The 17,771-nt window shown below is 42.6% G+C and overlaps 1 long non-coding RNA gene across 1 annotated transcript; it reads right to left on the reverse strand.

Annotated features, from left to right (window-relative positions):
- Window positions 1-232: 232 nt before the first annotated feature.
- Window positions 233-3,713, reverse strand: LOC144941247 (uncharacterized). Its single transcript, XR_013639239.1, has 6 exons — window positions 3,583-3,713; window positions 3,102-3,437; window positions 2,265-2,504; window positions 1,773-2,105; window positions 844-1,077; window positions 233-603 (listed from the first exon to the last, which is right to left on the reverse strand). It is a non-coding gene; the product is annotated as an uncharacterized LOC144941247 (long non-coding RNA).
- Between the last annotated feature and the right edge of the window lie 14,058 nt (window positions 3,714-17,771).

Here is a 17,771-nt window from a genome sequence, read left to right on the forward strand (position 1 = left end):
TAATTTCATAAACACATTTTATATTTTCATAGAATGAAAGGAGTGCAGTAACATGCATTTCACAGCCGTATACTTTGACGTAACAAGAGCTTTAGATTAAAATTAACTTTCCCGACCTGCAATTTAATATTGAGAGCCAGTGATTATATCGTAAAAGCGGGAGACGTAATTTAGATAATAAAAATAGAGCAAAGTGTTTGTTTTCCATGACAAAAATGGGAAGTCTTGTACCTTGTGACGTAATCAACTCCATTTCCAACCGCCATGATCGGAAATATCCTTCAACCTGACAAGTGTAAACCCCCCCTGCATCATCATTCACCACTGAGATGGTCAGAGAAAAGTCGTCGTCGTCAAAAGCCGAGGACAAGATGTTTACGTTGGAGTTGAGGTGGGAACTGAATGCAGCGTGAGGTCCGGCTGGGTGAGCCGCGAGTATCGTACGGACTGTGCTGTCACCACGTGGCCTCCAGTACCAGGTGACCGAACGAGACTCATTGGAGGAGCTCCTCCACACAAACCCAGGGTCAGACTCGTTGCAGGGCAACGTGATTCCTTCACCAATTTGAGACGCGTAATTCCTGGTTGCCTGATGCTCTGAATCTGCAAATCGTGTAAAAACAATCGTTTAATAGCTTAATGCAGGATGCCACAACGCAGATACATATCTTACAGCTGCAGGTATAAGCATGGACATTGTGTCAAGCTCACCAATTCCTTTAATCAATGTAAGTGTTTTTTAATACACGCAAGATGTAACTTAATTCATGTACTTGATCAAAGTATTCATTCTCACTATGTGCTTTTATAATGTAACTGAAGTAACGTGAGATGTGTATTTACCATTTTTCAGCACGTTCACATTGTACGCTACCTCTGAGATCTCTCCACTCTCCCTTTTCACGGCACACTTCAACAACCCACTGTGAGCAGCGTTCACTTTCACCAACACGATGCTGCTTTGATGGCTGATCTCAATCCCATTGTGAATCCATCTGACCATGTGTGCATAGGAGTCGTTAGAGAGCTGGCAGGTCAGACTGATGCTCTCTCCTTCTGCTACGGTGTCGGATGAAACTAAAGAACATGAAACAAGAATGCATATTTACATTAAATAACAGTCGATTTAAAGCTTTCACGTAGAATGGAAATAATAAAATAATAAAAATAAAACATAATAAGTCACGTAGAATGGAAATAATAAAAAAACATAACAAAAGAAAATATTTTCATCATTTTATTATTTCCATTCTACGTGAATTTACCGAAAGAACCAAGAAAATGAAATAACAGCTGAAATAGGCAGGTAGGATGGAAACATCACTGTCAGTTAAGACTTTACATTCCTATGTCAGCTGTTATTTCATGCTAATCTCTAACATTAACATAGCCACTTCCGTGCCAAGTTACATGCTGATTTCTCACATTAACATCACTAGCCCCGGCCACTTCTTTATGACCCTTGGTCTACACCCATTTCAAACCTTTTAAAAGTCTGCATCAGCAGCAGACCATGCTTTCCCACCTGATGACGGACGCTTGTGTTGCGTCCGAAAAGTCGTGATTGATTAAATTTTATACCTACGTGACTTTACCGAAAGATCCAAAGTGTATGGATTCCTGCAGTCACAAAAGCTTCAAATCAAGATTAACAGTACTGTCCTACATTTCATTTTCATAGGATCCTGAAACGTGTTAATACATATTTGTGACAGAAATTCGTAACAATTTGTATGAATATATTTAGTTTCTATGACTCAATATTATCTTACCTTTCATTATTACGAGTTCCATTGTGAGGGTGCCTGTCCTATAGTAGCCAGTAAACTCACATGTGTAAACCCCACCACGTGAAAACGTAACTTGCGACAATGTTATAGGAAACTGATCTTCATAATCAAACGATTGCGGTGGATTTTGTAGGTTCTGATCAGAACCCTTTGTTGTTCCATCATGCGATCTCCATTTCCAAGTGACAGCGCGTGCCAGCTGTGAATGATCTCTCCACTTAAATCCAGGATCAGATTCATCACATGACAAAGAGACCTCCCCACGCTCGTGTTTGAAATATTTCTTCACTGCAGGTGCCTGCCCAACCTCACTTCCTAAAAAACAGCAGTCAATTAACCAATACACAGTAATTATCAAAACATATACTAAATGTAAACGTGTATTTGTTGCATTGGACGTATTAAAATTTAATGTAATAACTCAACACGTCAGGTAATAACATTACATTTAAATACATTTAACAGGACACTTACCAGTTGATGTAAACTCCAATTTGTACGAGCTAAAGGGACTGTTGTGATGGTCATATAAAAAACATTTCCATTCTCCCTGTTGAGATCGTTTTACTTTGTTCAGTGTCAGCGAATTGCCGCGGTCAATATAAGTGTCACCATGATACCAAACCAGACCTGTTCCATAGGCACTGTTTGAGATGAGACAGGTCAATGTGACAGTCGCTCCTTCTGTCACAGAGCGGGATGGGTTGGCTGAAACTAAAGAAAGCAAAACCAGTCAAACAAACTCAGACATCAGCAGCGACTCCGTGCTCCAGACTCCTCCACTACTCCTCTTGTGGACGAGACCACAGCAGCGACGCGCAGCGAGTTTGGGCGACTCGTAACCGGTCCCCGTTCACCACAGAGACCTGACGGGCTGTGTGACAGGGGGCGGTGTGGGGGGCCTGCATCGGTACCAACGTCTCCTGTTGCACTGCCACTCCTGCAAGTAAACGCGCGGCATCGCTAGGAGAGCGCCGCACAGGACTCCCGGTGCAATGCCACCGTGGGAGCGATAGGAAGTCTGTGCCGTGTCACCTCCACGAGTCGCAGTGCCACGGTGAGGCAGAGGACGTGAGGCAGCGAGGACAATCTACCGGTGGTATTGCAGTGGAAGGGCTCGTCACGTGCAGTACCAGCGCCACGCATCACCCTCGTGTCAACTCTTTGTAGCGTTTAAACCACAACTTGATATTGACGGATAAAATGTGATGAAAGTATATCACGATTAAAAATGTACAACAAATAATCATACATTTCACTTTGAAGTATTGGAAGGGTGCTTGTGCAAAATAGTGTAACACATTTCTTTACCTTCCATTGTGATAATATCCATCATGAGACTCTCTGTTCCAAATTCGCTTTCAACCAGGCAACTGTAAACGCCTGCGTCACTGCGCTGCACATTTTTGATTCGGATAGAAGCCCTATGTTGATTAACATCCGTAGTGAATGTTATCCTGGCCTCTCGTGATTTTGTTAAATCGATCTCGGTTGCTCCACTGCCTTCACCACGCCGCCAGGTGATAGATCTGACATTGGGATTGTCGTGCTGTGTCCATCCTGGAGTGTTTCTGTCACACGTCAAGGTGACTTCCTGTCCCACAGCAACAAAATACTCTCTGGGGGATGCCTGTAAATAAACACTCGCTTCAAAAGTGGAACGACAAAACGGCAAATTATACATATTGAACACTCCGGTACGGTTTTTAAATGTATGGTGCGCAACAAGTTGAACGTACATACTGTAGGTAAACACAGTGTGGTGTATAACAGCACGTGAATAACAACTCACTGATGCTGGACAAGATGCAGATGACAACACTCATCCACACCGCACGCCTCCTCGTCCCCGTGTCCATGGCTCAGAGCCACGGCGCCGTCTGCTCAGTTATCAGCACGCACCACGTTTTATGTCGCTCCTGCTGCCGCCTTCAGTTGAAGAGTCGCGACATCCCACCCACAGCTCGCTGAGGTTTCACTTCCAACCACAGCTCCCACGCCAAACCCCAGCCTCTCTCTAGAGCACGACTTCATCGTCACACTTCCTTTGACTGTTTCAGCGCCAAATAAATAAAAAAAAACGTTACCACTGTTATCGTGCTCAAACAGCAATTTATTGACCTAGAACAAAATACGAATTCATAACTAACATTAAAAACAATGAACGTGCTTGGGTATAGAAGAGTCGCCTGACGCCATTTGGAACGTGCGTGTTCAATTCGCGTCCGTGCACGTCAAGTCTGGTGGTGTGCGTCCATGCGCCATCCGCCTCCCTGGCCATGAAGTCGGAGGCCCTGCCTGGACGCGGCTCGCTGCTGTTTGACCCAAGGCTCAGCAGAGCCGCAGGGCCCCATCAGCGTGCAGCGAGATGCAACATTTGTCCAGGCTCCAGAACGCCAGAGGCCCAATAAATATAACAAACAAAATCTGCATTCAGAAATATGACTTTATTAATTATGTATAATTGTTTTAACAAGAATACAATGAATACTCTCTGGTTTTTTCGGTAAAGTCACGTAGATAGAAAAAATAATGAAATAAATAACATGAATACTAGCTTCATTAAGTGTTATTTTTTACGTTTTAATGTCAGAAGGGGCTTGGGTCTTTTCTGCTTCGGTGTCCCGGGGGTAAAGACGTCTAAACCCGGCCCTTCTCTCTGCTCACACGGTCACTGTTGCTACTACCAGACCCTCTGTGCGTGCGCTCCATCTGAGTCAGAACAGGGATGACGTGAATGGTTCGCTGGTAAACAACTGCAGGATATAGAGCAAGTTCCATAACTTCCCTTGCACAGCCAATAGATTATAAATGCTTGTCATTTGGGTTTTTTAAGTACAGCAAAGCAGAATTACAACTTGCTTTACAGAATCAAGTTGAACAATATAACCGAAAAAATATACAGATTTTGTTTTTTATCAAATACCATGACCGTCCGTTGTTTCACAATTGCTGCATTAATAGTGGGAGACTTCTATTCAGAAAGACCGTAATAACAGCTGGCAATGACGACTGATGAGCATTTAAATAGCCACGCGTTTTGTTTTCACGTCTTCATATTTGAAGCCCAAGCCAGAAGGATTTCTCATTAAATCGCATTCCGTGTGAATAGCACTTACTTCTGCTTTTGAACACAACTGAAAGATTACGAACCTTCAGCGATTATTCCAATATACCGAATGTTAAATATGCACAGAACACATCTTAATACTGGATTGTTAATAACTCAAAACGTGAATTTAAATCAAGTAAATAACATCATCGAACTAAAACAATGTTACATGGAAATACTCGGCTCCAGAAAAGTAACTGCAAAGCATTTGGAAAATGTGTATCGCTCATTCATACAGGTCGAGGAGTCTCAAAAATGGACTTCTCAACCCGTGCAGCATTTGCCTCCTTGGTCATGAGGTCAGAGCCCGTCTCTGGACGCTGTTTGCTGCTGTTTGACCCAAAGCTCCGGTGATGCTGCTCCCCGTTGCATCCATTCAAACTCTGAGACACTGGGGTGGGATTTATAACTTCAAAAACAAGATTATTACTTGTGGATACTTACAGATGTTGTTCTGCCTCACGGCAGGGGTTTTGCCTCACGGCAGGTGGCGGGGGGGGCAGTATGTACACAGGAATTTCCTGTTTTTGATGCTAATTTTGGTCACGTGACCAGGAAGTTGCGATTTAAGATTCCCGCTCAACCACGCGGGCGTCGGCCATTACACACATAATTTAAGATGGCGGCACACATTGCGTCCCAGTGAAGCCAGCCGCAATTGTATACCCCCCTTACGTTAACATCAACTGTTCTGCCTCACAGCAGGTGTTTTACTCCACGGCAGGAGTGGGGGTGTGAGTACACCGGAATTTCCTGTTTTGAGGTTGAGTTTGGTCACGTGAACAGCAAGTTACGATTTGACAGTCTTTCAACCATGAGGCTGGCGTCTGCCGTTACACAGAATTCAAAATGGCGGCACACATCGCGTCCCAGTGAAGACAACTGTAACTGTACATTGTGGGACTTTAAGAATCATTGTCTGTAAGTTCGTTTATGTTCTTATAATATTGGCAATGCTGTTATAATGTTAGAATGACCGTTATAATTATGTAAATGCCTTTATAATGCTGTTAAAGTGTTATTATAAATACGAGGCCTAGTTAACAACGAAGCCTGCAACTTTCCTTATTGTGAATGTTACTTGTAATTTAATAAGTCGAGTCAAACTTGTACCCAAGTAACTATATTGCGATCCTGAGAGCAAGGATGACGAAATATCTCATCCACAATTTAGTGTTATGTGTAATACTGTACATTTGGGGTGCAGTGTGATGAATACATGATGTGCCTTTATGTAACACAGCAGCGTATGCTCTTGTATAGTTATTCAGTGGTAATGTAAGGGCCTGGTCCATCCAGGATCTATTGTTTAGAAACATGTTATCTAAGACAATGTTATGATGCTGTGGTGTTCATTCATTGTGTTGGTGTTTCCGGGTATTAACAGATGTTGTATCTGTGCTGTTTTCTTACCAGTTTTACCTCGTTAAAATCAATAAATGACGTTTGGAGTCGGATGTTTACCCTAGCTCTGAGGGTTTATTGGACGCGAGGTTATCTACTCAGGTTGTGGTGCAACGCAGCACACAGCGAGGCCGAGACAGATGTGTAAATTACTCAATATTGTCAACTGCCATTATGTGGTGTAAAATTCAATCTCATGTGCTCCCCGTTGGATCCATTCCAATCGAAGCAGCCACCACAGAGCCAACTGTGGGACACTGGGGTGGATTTCTCACTTCAAAAACAAGATTATTACTCGTGGATACTTACAGATACGTGTAAATTGCTCAAGATTACAAACTGGCATCATGTGGTGTAAAATTAAATCCCACGTGTTACGATAAAGAGACATGTACCGCAACACACTTCTGTAATGATGAGGTATGGCCCGTTCGATGGTTTCTACCAATATAAAAGATGAACACTTTCATCGCAGCCATTTCTGCTTCACGTTGTCATGCTGGGTACATGCGTATGAAGTGGTCATTTCACAATGTCAACTTTAATTTTCATAAAAATATCATGAACAGGAATGGGCAGGGTAATTACTTTCCTTCCCTTGTGTTTCCCCCTGGTGCCGCACATACTTCCCATGCAGCCTTATCTTACACACAACAGGCAGTCACTATTCTACTTGCATAGCAAAAACCTTGAAGAATATTTCATCATTATAGTATGGTTGATGCATACACGAGACTGAGGGTATTAGTATAAAAAAAGATTAATTTGCTATGCACGAACATTTTGCATGCAAACATATTAACGTTACGGTCAAATGCGACTCTACTCAGCAGAATGTTTCCAAGCAGTCAGTGTGATGCCACTCCTGCCACTAACGACAAGCAGGAGTAGCAAGGTCAATAACTTGTCTTGAAACATTTGAAAATTATTGTACGGTATATATGGCTTTTTAAGGTACAGCAGAATGAAAAGCGACGTTTTATCAGTATCAAACAATAATTCTACGGCTATAAAACTACAAAATAATCAAATAAAAATTCATCAATAGTTTGATTAATTAGCATTGTACTCAACAACTTCACTTGGCCAGGCAAGGACCCACTGACACATCAAGTCTCCATTAGAAGCGTCACCTGGGCCAAACAGGTTTCAGGGCAGCAGTGCAATCCAGCCCAGATGTACAAAGACAAATAATGGCACAGATGGCAACCACGGATATACTGTAATGCCTATTCTACTCTAGTATTACATCCCATGTTTGACGAGTTACATAATTAAATCAGCAGGCAAAATTTAGAAATTAGTAACTTGAGAACAATTAGTATACGCGGATGTGTACACTGTAATATAAATCACATTGATAAAATGTTTAACTGAATGCAGCGGTTCCCAACATTTTCCAGTGTGCGGACCCTTTTTCAACCTCCAAGCATTTCGCGGACCACCACATGCCACGAGTTATTTGAAATTCCCTCGGTGAGGATGTTGTTTTTATTTTCCGCGAACCCCATGCAGTAGCCTCACCGACCACAAGGGGTCCGCGGACCACCGGTTGAGAACCGCTGATAGAATGCATTTCATTTACCCTTTATTCTTTTTGTAAGGACAAGGCAGGTGCATATTGTCATCACATTGCATTCTGTGCAGTGATTGGCTCTACATCTCAGAAAGTCGCGACTGTGCGGTTGACCACCCGTGTTGCCAATTCAGCGATTTTGTAAGATCAGGTTTATTTATTTACACGCTTTTATTTAACTCACTTCGTCTGTTGTATCCTCAAAAAATAAATCTTGCAACTCAATTTTTACACACTTCCCAATGTGCTATCGACAGCAAACTTCGTATAAGTATGTCATACTGATGACAACACGATATTCTATCATAAAATATCCAAAACATATATTTTAAAACTTTTTAAACGTTTTTATTGAACTTACTGTATGTGTTGTCATATTCAAAAATCTTGTAACTCCATTTCAACCGTATTCCCAATGTCGTATCGACTGCAAACTTGGTATAGGTATGTCATACTGATGACAATACTATATTCTATCATTGAAAATTTTTCATATATTTAAAAATATATATTTTTTACGGCTTTAATTGTCGACGCTCAACTCACGTTGGCTGTAAATCACCACGGTCCCTTACGTTGGGGAATGTCGAAAGAGGGGAGGGGCGAAGGGGGCAGGGGGAGGGGCAGCTCGGACAGTACATTTCATTAAAGCGTGTTTTTTAAAGTATTTTTACATATTTTATTATTAACCTGTTGAGAACTCAAGATGCCAGTAGCATCTCGTTTGCAAGAGTGTTGAGGCATTAATCTGCCTGCAGGGGGCGATGATCACTACGTACAATATTAATTTAGTTATTTGTTGAGTAATTTTTTGGTGTGTACCCCGCCACCGCTTCACATCAAGAGCCACGAGCAAGCCACTGCCTTTGAAACACCTTTTGGCCTCTACAAACCACTTGTGTGCTCAACGAAAACTAAAGCTGGGTCCGGAAGAAGCAGCCGAGATCCCCTGGAGATGCGAGCGACGGCCGCCGTTCCCGAGGGCCACCGCTGGGGCTGGGAGGCCCAGACGGCGCCTCACGGGCACGAGTGGCCAGGGCCCCCTAGCGGACACAATGAGGCACAGCGTGCGGTACAAACAACTATGAGACAGCGTTCGACTTTGTCATTGCTTTGGCCTTACCAAGTGAATTACAGTCAACTGAATTGTAAACATGTATAAACATAGACGTAACTTCAACCGAGAAGATGGATACAAATTGAGCAATCATTGGAAGGATGTTCTTAACAAGGTAAAACCTTAACGGATTCATGGTGTTGGCGTCATTTCCGCATCGCCAGCTTTCTACAGCCTCCCACTCCCAGCCCCACCTACTTCCCCCCCCCCCCCTGGCATTTTGTCTGCTCGTCCTCTAAACGCTCCCCCCCTCCCTCTATCTCTATTTTAATTGTTGATTTGTTTGCATCGTATGGCTTAAACTCTGCGAGTTGTATTAAGTGCATAGAACAATCAAAATAACCCCAGAAAAATATACTGTACTCACAAGGCCTGTGCCGTCCTCGCGTCACACGTTAAGATTGTCATATTCGTCTGCAACAAACAGAATAACAGTTTACATTCCAGCATCAACAACGTATTAATGACCAAAGTACACGATTAAAAATAGTTGAACAGCACAAGCAAATAAACTCCAATGGAGTGGATGGATGAAATCAGTGGACGTGTCCCTTGGACTCTCAATAAGTTAAGCAACATTGCAGCGCCTGCCGCTGGCGATGTTGTGGTCGATGGCCAAAGTGAAGTGGGGCCACGTGGCGCTCTCTGCAGGTCGTCTCGTGCGCCCTCTACCTTCTGCCTCCTTCCGCTGCAGCTTGAGGGCTTGGTAGTGGCCTTCGCGCTCCTGCCGGGGGGCATCTGCCAGCAAGTTGTTGACGTTGTCATTCATACCATTGGAACCTCCTTTGCCAGTAGCAAAATATGAGAATTGTTTTTTTTTACCCTTTTATCTGGGTAGATAAAAGGGTAAAAAAAACAATTGCCAGATAAAAAGGGAAAAACCAATTTATCGTAATTTATGTCATAATTTATACGTTGTAATTTAAACGTAATTTATCGGTCGTAATTTTTACGTCGTAATGTATACGTTGCAATTAATACATTGTAATTAATACGTTGTAATTCATAGGCGCCATCTGACTTCAGTTGACGATCGCAAGCGTCACGTGACAGCAGACATCCTCGTCGTCACAAAGTGCGTGACATAGCGACGCGTGAACAAATGACAGCTACTACCATTGTTGGTCACCGATGGCGATTCCAGCACTTCGTAGTCGCTTCCTCGCTGTGGATCAGGACCTGTCGTGAAACAAAAACTCCACTGTGGACTTCACGGCGATGCCACTCCTCTCGACCCATTACCGAACGTGAGGAGGCAAAAGCATCAACGGTGACAACTCATGTTCTTGTTTTGGCTCTTTTGCCTGCACTACGGTAGCCTGTGCTTCACTGTTAACTTCAATAACTGTTCATTCAATGTAGTTATCAGGAAATCTTCAAATAACATGAGTATAATTTCATTAAATCTGACGTTTAAACATAACTGTGAACCTTTAATGGTAAAAAGCGTATAGGTCAAAGGTTCTTGAAGTTGTTACGCTATTTATGTATCCTGGGAAGCCAGCGTCTCAGTGTGGCACATTAGGAATGGATCACTCTTTTAATTATGTCCTTGTGCAGCAAGGGAGTGGTTCTGTGAAAGTCCTGATGTGCTGTGCAGTGCATCAATGCATGTGTGTACAGCAGCATGGGATGACTGAGTTTGAGTTGGGCCTGTAGGTGGCCTGGGAGGGTTATTGAATGACCGCGCGGATACACTAGCCACATGGTTAATGGCGACTCGGAATAATTGCTGTGTGTGCCACGTGCTGGTGCATTTTACAGGTATAGGATCAAAAGGATGTTTTTGAGCGTTATGTAAATGTTCTAGACTTCTTCTAGACTTGTTCTAGACGTTAAGCTTGGCTTTGAATTGTTAGTTTGTGATATATGCAATTAGAGGCGTTTTAGCACTGTGCATTGTCAGGATGACGTACTGTAATTACCTACTGTCATTGTAATTCTCTAACTCTAATACTGTTTAGTCTATAACCATGCCCATGTACCCAGAGTATGATTACTTGCAATGCTATTGAGAATAGAACACATGTAAAGTAGTAAGCTGTACAATGGTGACATACAGTACGTATACTGTACACATACAGTACATATAATGGGTGTAAGATACCGATATAAGTGGATGGTATAGATAGACATACAGCTTAGGATTAAATGAATATTCGAATAGTGATGTGCAAATGTGATTGTCAAAGACAAAGATGGTTTATCAGTAGTAGAATTGGGTTTAAGAGAAAACTGTTAATGAATAACCGCACATGTAAACCAGCCACATGGTTAATGGCGACTCGGAATAATTGCTGTGTGTGCCACGTGCTGGTGCATTTTACAGAGTGACGGTGCTGTTCTTCACAAGATTGCTATTAACCACAATAAATGTGCTTGCCCCCGATTTGGAGCACCTGCCCACGTCCTTCATTTCGAGTGTGCAACATCAAGACTATGTTTCAAGTGCGTCCTGCAAAGGGATGTCAGGCCACTGTGAAGTAAGTGTGTTTTGAATATGGGAGGAAAATAGTGCCGCATAAATGCGTAAACTTACCATCCCTCATCATCGATTGCAAGTTCAATGCTTGATAAGCACTGTCTTGCTCTGGCTGAGACTCTGATAAGAATATGAAATAGTGTCTTTAATTGAATCGAAATTAAACCAAGGGTTAACATTTTAGTTTCGCATAGAGTTAGCAAAACTGAACGAGTGTTATTTCCACAAAAAATATATATACTTGTCAAGACAAAAGGTGTGGTGTACCTATTTGAACACACAGACCACATGCTATTCAAACTGTGGTGGTCAGCACACGCTACTGAATTTAGTTTTGAATACCAAACTTTTCATTTTATTCTGGCACGCATTTTTAATATTCCGTTTTCTTCCATTGCCCACAACTCTTAAAAAGTTTACCAACATTTCCACATAGACGGTGTACACGGGTCTCAATGTTTCAACACACTGGTGGGCTAAAGCAGTGAACTTTTTGTCTTTTGTCAACGTGACACTTTTTTACTGATTGGCCGTGTCGGGTGGTGGAGGGTTACGACACATTTATAAATAACGCGATCTAAACCCAAAAAATCGTTGATTATGAACAATATTGGTCGCGAAAGCCTACGTGTTAAACATAAATAGAATATATACGTAGAATATATAAATTTTCATTTCATATAATTTACATAAATAAATGTATATCTAAATATATGTAAATATACGTTTTCATTTTTAATGAAAATGAAATATAATGAAAATGTATTAATTTTAATTTTGAATAAAAATTTATATTCTATGACTTAATATTGTCTTACCTTTGATTGTGATCAGTTCCATTGTGAGGGTGCCTATCCTATAGTAGCCAGTAAACTCACATGTGTAAACCCCACCACGTGAAAATGTAACTGTCGACAATGTTAAAGGAAACTGATCTGTATAATAAGACGATTGCGGTGGATCTTGTAGGTTCTGATCAGAACCCTTTGTTGTGCCATCATGCGATCTCCATTTCCAAGTGACAGCGCGTGACAGCTGTGAATGATCTTTCCACTTAAATCCAGGATCAGATTCATCACATGACAAAGTGACCTTCCCACCCTCGTGTATGAAATATTTCTTCACTGCGGGTGCCTGCCCATCATCACTTCCTATAAAACAAGCAGCAGTGAATTAACCAATGCACAGTAATTATCAAAACATATGCTAAATGTAAATATGTAATTGTACATTTAACAATAAAATTATTTAAATTCAAAAAATAAAAAACACGTGAGTTAATAACAGTACATTTAAATGTATATAACAGTAGACTTACCAGTTGATGTAAACTCCAATGTGTACGAGGCAAAGTGACTGTTGTGCTGGTCATGTAGAACACATTTCCATTGTCCCTGTTGAGATCGTTTTACTTTGTTCAGTGTCAGCCGATTGCCTTGTGAAATGTAAGTGTCACCATGATACCAAACCAGACCTGTTCCATAGGCACTGTTTGAGATGTCACACGTCAATGTGACATTATCTCCTTCTGTCACAGAGCGAGATGGATTGGCTGAAACTAAAGAAAGCAAAAGCAGTAAAACAAACTCAGACATCAGCAGTGACTCCCTGCTCCAGACTCCTCCACTACTCCTCTTGTGGACAAGGCCACATCAGCGACGCTCAGCGAGTCTGGGCGACTCCTAAACTGTCCCCGTTCACCACAGAGCTCTGTCCATGTGAGTAGGATGGGTCTGCATCAGCAGGAGATTCTTCTGTTCACAGATGTGCCGTAAAACACGTGGCTGCACTACACCACAGGCAGAATGTCACGGGCGATGGCTGTGGATGTGACGCCAGTGCGAGTGCCATGGGAAGCCTGGGTTGCCATCTCCATGGATCGTGGTACAATCGTCAGTCTCGTGGTATTCCTCGGACGTGCGGTGCCATCACGTTGGAAGAATTCATAATGGGCAATAGCAGCAGTGTGTTTTATGCTTGACTAAACTCATTACAGCCATCAAAATTAATACTTTTATATAATTGGTAGCAGTTTACATTCATGGACTATTAATACAAAATCGTACACTATGAATAATGAAATGCATTCCACTTTTATATTTAAGTGCATATGCTTGTGCAAAAAAGTAAAATATAATTTACCTTGCATTGTGATAAGTTCTCGTGTTAAGCTGCTTGTTCTAAAGTAGCCAGCAAAGTGGCAAATGTAGAGCCCAGCATCACTGTATTGTGCGTTTGAGATTTGAATAGAGAAGCTGTCTTGATCAAAAGCAGACTTCAATGCTGTTATTCTGGAAACCAGTGCTATAGCGGTATTTTTCCTTACATCTCTAGTCCATTGACCAGTTTGCTTTTGATACTGGACAATCGTTGCGCTGCCACTACCCTGCCTCACCCATTTCCAGATCACAGCCCGGTCAGAGGAAGGGTGATCTTCCCATTTAAATTCTGGATCAGATTCAACGCATGGCAAAATGGCCGTCTGGCCCACAGAAACAAAATACTTTCTGGGAGCAGGTTCCTTTACTTCACAAACATCTACAAAAATATAAGAAAAGAGAGAAATTATTACACTTTAAACATTGAAATTACGGACAAATATTTGACAATTTTAATGATACTTTAAGTTATTACACCTCCACAGGGGATGTATCACATACATCATATTCATTACATTTAGAAGATACTAATTGCATTGGTAACGCAAATTAACCACATTGTTAACAGATCCCGGTGTGAAATTAAATTCATCGAGGGCTTCATTTATTTTGAAACATTTCTGGGGCTGCCCAAACCCCTGGACCCCCCCACCCCTTCCCCCAACTGATGGGGATAGCAAAAGGAAGAGAGGGGAAGGGATAAATATTTTCCAGGGATCAACCCCAGACAGCTCCAGCTAAAATCAATCCCTGAATACACTTACTCAGTGATGAGACTTTCAAATCGAGAGAAGCAGAGGCTTGGTCAGTTTGGGTTTTTACACCACATGTCCATTCTCCCTCTTGACATCGTTTGACTTTGTGTAATGTCAGTACAGAATTGCCTTTGTTCATCTCAATGCCACCGTGAGTCCAAACTATATTTTGAACATAGGCACTGTTTGAGATGTTACACATCAATGTGACAGTCTCTCCTTCTGTCACAGAGAGGGATGGGTTGGCTGAAACTAAAGAAAGCAAAAGCAGTAAACAAACTCAGGACTCAGCAGTGACTCCGTGCTCCAGACGCCTCCACTACTCCCTATGTGGACGAGACCACAGCAGCACCGCTCAGCGAGTCTGGGCGACTCCTAAACGGTCCCCGTTCACCACAGAGACCTGACGGGCTGTGTGACAGGGGGCGGTGTGAGGGGCCTACGTAGCACTGAGAGTTCTGCAAGTAAACACGCAGTTTCACTAAAACAGTATCGCCCGTGACAGGAGTCAATGTCAGGCGAGGTTCAGAAACATAAATTGCCATTCCATGAACAGTTCCGCATGAAATTGCGTGGCTCCACTGGAACACGGGTGACGTCGCACGGGCACCGTGGCACTGACGTGGCACCACAGGTCGTGTGACGTCACCAGAGGGCACGGAGTGACAGGGAGAGTCAGGAGGGGCTCATCCAATGTCAGACATCTCCACCAGGGCAGGACCCAATGTGCAGCACCTCCGATTAGCAAGGTTGGCTACGTACGGTGCGAAAGAAGTTCAACATACATGCTGCATGACTACCTATGATACCCATTGAAGTGTACTCCAAAAATGCTACAGGTTTTGCGTGAGCATTACTGAAACTTATTTGAATACCATGGAATGTGATATGAAGGTGTCATTTATCTTATATAGAAATTTGTACTATTGTATGAAAGTATTTGAATTATTTACACAAAAATCGCCTTACCTTTTATTGTGACCAGTTCCATAGTGAGGGTGCCTGTCCTATAGTAGCCAGTAAACTCACATGTGTAAACCCCACCACCTGTAAACTTAACGTTGGACATTGTTAAAGGAAACTGATCGTTATCAAAATCACGTGATCGTGGCGTATATTGTATTGTCTGATCAGATCCCTTCGTTGTACCACGTGGTTTCCATTTCCAAGTGACAGCGCGTTGCAGCTGTGAACCATCTTTCCACTCAAATCCAGGATCAGATTCATCACATGACAAAGAAACCTCCCCACCCTCGTGTTTAAAATACTTCTTCGCTGCGGGTGCCTGCCCAACAGCAGTTCCTATAAAATAAACAGCAGTGAATTAACTAACCCACAATAGTTATCAAAACATATACTAAATGTAAACATGTATTTGTTGATTTGTACAGATTAAAATTCAATGTAATAACTCATCACGTGAGTTAATAACGTGACATTTAAATACATTTAACAGGACACTTACCAGTTGATCTAAACTCCAGTTTGTACGAGGCAAAGGGACGGCTGTGCTGGGATTGTAGAACACATTTCCATTCCCCCTGTTGAATTCGTTTTACTTTGTTCAGTGTCAGCGGATTGCCTTTGTCAATGTAAGTGTCACCATGATACCAAACCAGACCTGTTCCATAGGCACTGTTTGAGATGAGACAGGTCAATGTGACAGTCTCTCCTTCTGTCACAGAGCGGAGTGGGTTGGCCGAAACTAAAGAAAACAAAACCAGTAAAACAAACTCAGACATCAGCAGTGACTCCGTGCTCAAGACTCCTCCACTACTCCTCTTGTGGACGAGACCACAGCAGCGACGCTCAGCGAGTCTGGGCGACACTTGACCGGTCCCCGTTCACCACAGAGACCTGACGGGCTGTGTGACAGGAGTCGGTGTGAGGAGCCTACGTAGCACTGACAGTTCTGCAAGTAAACACGCAGTTTCACTAAAACAGTATCGCACGTGACAGGAGTCAATGTCAGGCGAGGTCCAGAAACAATAATTGCCATTCCTTCCGTGAACAGTTCCGCATGAAATCGCGTGGCTCTACTGCAACACGGGTGACGTCACACGGGCACCGTGGCACTGACGTGGCACCACAGGTCGTGTGACGTCACCAGAGGGCACGGAGTGACAGGGAGAGTCAGGAGGGGCTCATCCAATGTCAGACATCTCCACCAGGGCAGGACCCAATGTGCAGCACCTCCGATTAGCAAGGTTGGCTACGTACGGTGCGAAAGAAGTTCAACATACATGCTGCATGACTACCTATGATACCCATTGAAGTGTACTCCAAAAATGCTACAGGTTTTGCGTGAGCATTACTGAAACTTATTTGAATACCATGGAATGTGATATGAAGGTGTCATTTATCTTATATAGAAATTTGTACTATTGTATGAAAGTATTTGAATTATTTACACAAAAATCGCCTTACCTTTTATTGTGACCAGTTCCATAGTGAGGGTGCCTGTCCTATAGTAGCCAGTAAACTCACATGTGTAAACCCCACCACCTGTAAACTTAACGTTGGACATTGTTAAAGGAAACTGATCGTTATCAAAATCACGTGATCGTGGCGTATATTGTATTGTCTGATCAGATCCCTTCGTTGTACCACGTGGTTTCCATTTCCAAGTGACAGCGCGTTGCAGCTGTGAACCATCTTTCCACTCAAATCCATAATCAGATTCATCACATGACAAAGAAACCTCCCCACCCTCGTGTATGAAATATTTCTTCATTGCGGGTGCCTGCCCAACATCACTTCCTAAAAAATAAACAGCAGTAAATTAACCAATGCACAATCATTATCAAACATATACTAAATGTAAATATGTATTTGTTACATTTGACATTAAAATGTTTTAAATTCAACATCAACCCACACATATTAGTTAATAACAGTACATTTTAATGAATATAACAGTAGACTTACCAGTTGATGTAAACTCCAATGTGTACGAGGCAAAGTGACTGTTGTGCTGGTCATGTAGAACACATTTCCATTGTCCCTGTTGAGATCGTTTTACTTTGTTCAGTGTCAGCCGATTGCCTTGTGAAATGTAAGTGTCACCATGATACCAAACCAGACCTGTTCCATAGGCACTGTTTGAGATGTCACACGTCAATGTGACATTATCTCCTTCTGTCACAGAGCGAGATGGATTGGCTGAAACTAAAGAGAGCAAAAGCAGTAAAACAAACTCAGACATCAGCAGTGACTCCGTGCTCCAGACTTCTCCACTACTCCTCTTGTGGACAAGGCCACATCAGCGACGCTCAGCGAGTCTGGGCGACTCCTAAACTGTCCCCGTTCACCACAGAGCTCTGTCCATGTGAGTAGGATGGGTCTGCATCAGCAGGAGATTCTTCTGTTCACAGAT

The sequence above is a fragment of the Lampetra fluviatilis genome, chromosome 24 (assembly GCF_964198595.1).
Source record: "Lampetra fluviatilis chromosome 24, kcLamFluv1.1, whole genome shotgun sequence".
NCBI lineage: Eukaryota > Metazoa > Chordata > Hyperoartia > Petromyzontiformes > Petromyzontidae > Lampetra > Lampetra fluviatilis.